The sequence below is a fragment of the Epinephelus moara genome, chromosome 22 (genome assembly GCF_006386435.1).
Source record: "Epinephelus moara isolate mb chromosome 22, YSFRI_EMoa_1.0, whole genome shotgun sequence".
Classification (NCBI taxonomy): domain Eukaryota; kingdom Metazoa; phylum Chordata; class Actinopteri; order Perciformes; family Serranidae; genus Epinephelus; species Epinephelus moara.
Genome location: NC_065527.1, coordinates 23,841,454 through 23,846,238, shown reverse-complemented (window position 1 = coordinate 23,846,238; position 4,785 = coordinate 23,841,454).

Here is a 4,785-nt window from a genome sequence, read left to right as displayed (position 1 = left end):
TTTCTACCGTTTTTTTTTCCCCATTAAAGGGTTTTTTTTGGGGAGTTTTTCCTTATCCGCTGCGAGGGTCATAAGGACAGAGGGATGTCGTATGCTGTAAAGCCCTGTGAGGCAAATTGTGATTTGTGACATTGGGCTTTATAAATAAAATTGATTGACTGATTGATAACACCGTCCCAACCTGAAAGCATTGCTGTGGAAACATTGCGCCCACCCTCCACCCTCCCACCAGCTCACTCTGGTGAGGAAGCGGCTCCATTTTGAGCTGTAAAATCCCTTTAGCATTGTTGACTATGTTACCACTGTTAGCAGTGTCAGCACAGCTAGTGGTGCTAACATAGATGCTAAAAGTCGCTGTGTCTCAAATCTCATACTTCTGTACTTACACTTAATATTTTGAGTGCATAAGTGCGTTTACACTGAGAAGTATGGAGAAATACAGTGCACTATGAGGACCCGGATGGTGCACTCAAAACGGTCAAGAAGTTGAGTGTGGAACTATGGACACTTCTTGCCCTCAATGGTCGCCATCTTGACTACGTAGCAGAAGGGAAGGGACCACTTTTCAAACTGGAAATGGCGGCCGAGGACTGTGCGCCCGTGAACGTCGCTGCATTGTAGAAATGTAGGTTATACATGTGTTTTTTGCACTAAGCACCGCTATACTGTTGTCGGATATTTAAGCCAGCAGTATGTTTATTGGGTTCATTTAGCAGTCTGTAATGATTTGGTACCGCGAACGATAACGCAAATGGAAATGGTACATTCTCAGCCAGTAGGAGGGGGACACGTCGTTGGCACAGATTGCGGCATAAAACCCATGAAAACAAGTTCATTTTAATAAATACAGTAGAACAATACAGTACAGTCAATGGATATTTTGGTGGGCAAAAATTTGCGGGCAAATGGTGGCGGTAATGCTTCACTGGCCGGTTACAATTAGGAATTAAAAGAAGAAGAAGAGGTCGAAATTTGCGGTCATCATTTCCGGTAAGTGCACAACAGCTGTGTTTGGTTTGAGACAACACTACCCTGTCGAAATTCACGCACTACACCAATAAGTACATAGTGCACATGGAAGTGTACTAATGGAAGTGTGTGATTTGAGTTTCCGGCCCTGCTAACACTAGCTACCGTTAGCTAGCACAGATGGTACGCAGTGCAGAGTGCCCAAGAAACCAGTGGATACTTTGGGCAGTGGACATGTTTCCATGTGTTAATGGCTGTCTGTCAGCATAGCCAACAGCAAATAAAATAAAAGGCAAGACGTTTACATCGCAAAATATTCAAATTTCATCACCTTTAAATGGATAGCGCTTTGAACTGCAGCACTAAAGCTCACTGAGTCAAAGGAACGCTGGACTAAAAGGAAAGGCCTCTTCTACTTAACATCTTTTTTTCTTGAAATGAAACCAGTTAGTTACCAGCCTTTTGAAAGCAAAATTGAAGTACCTTTGAAGTACCTATGTTGATCTATTCGCCTAACATTTTACAGTGCCTTTAAATAGTGATGCATTCTTCTACTGTTGTTCAAACTAAAGTCCCTTTGAATAGTGATGTATTCACTTATACTGTTGTATACATTGAAGTGCCTAAATGGTTTTTTAGCTTAGAACACAAATGAAAAAACAACATAGTCTACTAGGAGTCTTTGAATTGAATGCATTGGTGTTAATCAGCATTGTGATTTGTGATCATGCCATGGCTTTCTTTTAACCTAACTCTATGAAAATATTTGGACATAAATACATGATTTATATCATGTAGGCAGTTGGGTTTGTGATCTAGCAGATGCTCAGTACTTTTGTGTTGATATACTGGTCTTAATTACCTGTCCTCTTTCCTGCAGAGGTGTTTTAACCTTTAGAGCAGTGGCTTACTGAAGGGTCCTCAAGTATGACCATTTCAGCCTCCATATTCATTTCTAGATCTCATAAAGCCGTATTCTTCAGCTGCCTTGATGAATATGCATGGCTTCATCTTTCAGCCTAGCATGTACAGAGCCAGCAAGTCATTCATTCACTCACAGGCACACACAGATCCTTGAACTATAAAATCGCTCTCTCCTGCTCTCAGCTTACAGTCTGACACACAGCTACACACACAACACACACACGCAGTCTGCTGACCTTGTCAGCATACAGGGTCAATAGCCCCCTCTCAGTCCATTAAGTAGTTATGGGTGAGGTTGCTAGTTGCTGTGAATAATGCAGGCTGTTGTGAAAACATATGCAAGCTTTTGGCGAGTCAGGCAACACCACATCATTTATAATGTGACAGACTGAACTCCCTCAGAAACTGCACTGAAATACAATTACACCCAATATGGCCTAACATAACTGTTTTAAGATTACATTACAGTAAAACCGAAGTACGAGCAGACAGGAAGTCAAATAAGCTTCTTTCCAGAGAGCAAAGGGAAAGAGACATTTTATGGAGACATGTTGGCTGGCGGCAGAGTTTACAACAAGTAGATAAAATGTTCCTAAAACAAACAGACTGGAGATAATCTCAGTCCTGTGGTTGCCAGGGACAATTAAACCAGGTGAAACGCTATTCTGATCCAGCTGCTCTTTCAAATGCAGTGTCAGCAAGAACATAGAAACAAATCAAGGTCGACTGTGTCTCTCTGTGTGTTATTGTTTGATTTGCTTTTGATTCTCAGTCTGAGACGGGGAGTATGATGTGGATTGTTTGTGTATTTGTACACAAAGTGATGGGCAGTGTGCACATATCTGTCAGGGACAAGAATAGACAAGCTTACACTGATAAAATCAGTGATGAAATACACCAATGCTTATTCATTCTCTGACGGCCCGCTTCAAAATGAACTCAGCAAGTCAGTAGTTTTTCCAATAACCTTTCAAAATGTGCACTGAGAAATGATGGTTCATTCTGAATGTATCAGCGAGTAGAACTCCTCGTCCTTCAACTCACTGCAGTCGCCTTTGAGATGCCAGGATCCATTAAAAGCTATGAAATATTATGTTGTGGAAATCGAGGCATTAGAATTAAGAGATGAGAAGGTGTGCTGATGGAGGACTTCTTTACAATACTTTATCTTTAAAGCTGAGTCCTGGGCTTTTTCTTTGCCAAGCCTTTGCGATCAATCAATCAATTATTTTCTGAAAGGATGTCAGACATCTAAATGCCAAATGTGCTGGACAGCAGCACACTTTGATCAAATGCAGGTTTGCTTACACAAAGTCTGCTGCTGCATCACACTGAAATACTCTGAACAAAACCACGTCTAGGTACATTTTATTGCCAAAAGTTGTGGACATTTTAATATTTCACCCATAATGTATGCATGTTGACATTTCAGTACAAAAACCACCAATCTTTAAACTCTGTTTGGAAGATTTCCTCCCATTCAGCTGTAAGAGCAACAGTGAGGTTGCCACTGATGTTGGGCAATAATGTCTGGCCATAGACTATATACACTAATAGATCTATGTACCATGACATGACCCATCTGTTTGTGGGCTGCGGTTTTTAAGCCTCAAGTTTAGCATTTTGGCCGTTGCCACAAGTGAACATATTTAGATAAGAGGGTGGAGCTGTGGGTGAGCAAGGGTTGGATCTAACTCATAGACCGTAGCAATACCTAGCAGACAGCCTGTCACTCAAAGCAGCCCCACTCTTACTTATGCGTAATTTTAAGCCTTAATAACATTTAAACGGGTGATTTTAATAAAAATTCACCCCTGCACAGTTGTGATTATCGGGGAAATTTGCTACAGAGACCAAAACTGTTTTTTTTGTACCAGGCTGTAAACAAACAGTATTTGTTTCTGCTGAAAAGTTGGGCATTTTAACATGAGGATCTACGGGACTGACTTGCTTCTGGAGCCAGCCTCAAGTGGTCATTCAAGGAACTGTAGTTTTTGGCACTTGTACGATGGCTTTAGTTTTTAGTCCCAGAGGTTGCTGCTTGGGTCTGGCTTACAGTAGTTCCAGTTCATCCCAAAGGTGCTCGATGAGGTAGAGATCAGGACTCTGCAGGCCAGTCATGTTCTTTCACACCAAACTCATATCCATTTCTTTAGAGACTTTGCTTTGTGCACATTGTTTTGTCATGTGAAAACAGGAAAGGGCCTTTCCCAAATTGTTGCAAAAGTTTAAAATACATAGACTCACAAGTCAGTCTTTAGACGCTTTGCTTAACTAAAAACTGATGACTTTCTCCCTGATTTTGTGTTTAGATGGGCGGATACAATTTCAGAGTTTAAAAAAACTCCCTACGTTGCAGAACCAATAGTAAATCTGCAGGGCGGTCCTTCGGTGGCTCGCTGAACTCTTGTGCTTGTAAACATGGTCCCACTAAAAACACGTGTAGCGGTACAAAATGGCTCAGCCGTGCTCGCAAAAAACTCCGTCAAAGTTAGTGGATGTTTGTCGCGTTTGCGGCGACACATTCTCGCCAACTAAAAGAAACAAACATAATCTTTTACAAGGCCATGACTCATCCGTCCAGCCGGACTATAGAGGCATTCGCCTTTTAAACAACAAGGCGATTCCCTCTATAGTCCGGGTAGAAAACCAGCAGAGCTTTTAGCTATATATATATAGCCTACGTATCGCATTTTTCACATCATTGTATCACCGTTTGGACTAATCCGATGTTTGTAAAGTCTATAAACACAATGATTGAACAAACATTACTATTTCTGTGTGCACGTTTAGCTGGGCTAACCGTTAGCTGTTAGCCCTGTTAGCCGTTAGCGGTGTCTGTAGTAGGTAATAACTCATTAAACGGTCCGTGAAAAAAATATCTTGTCCAGC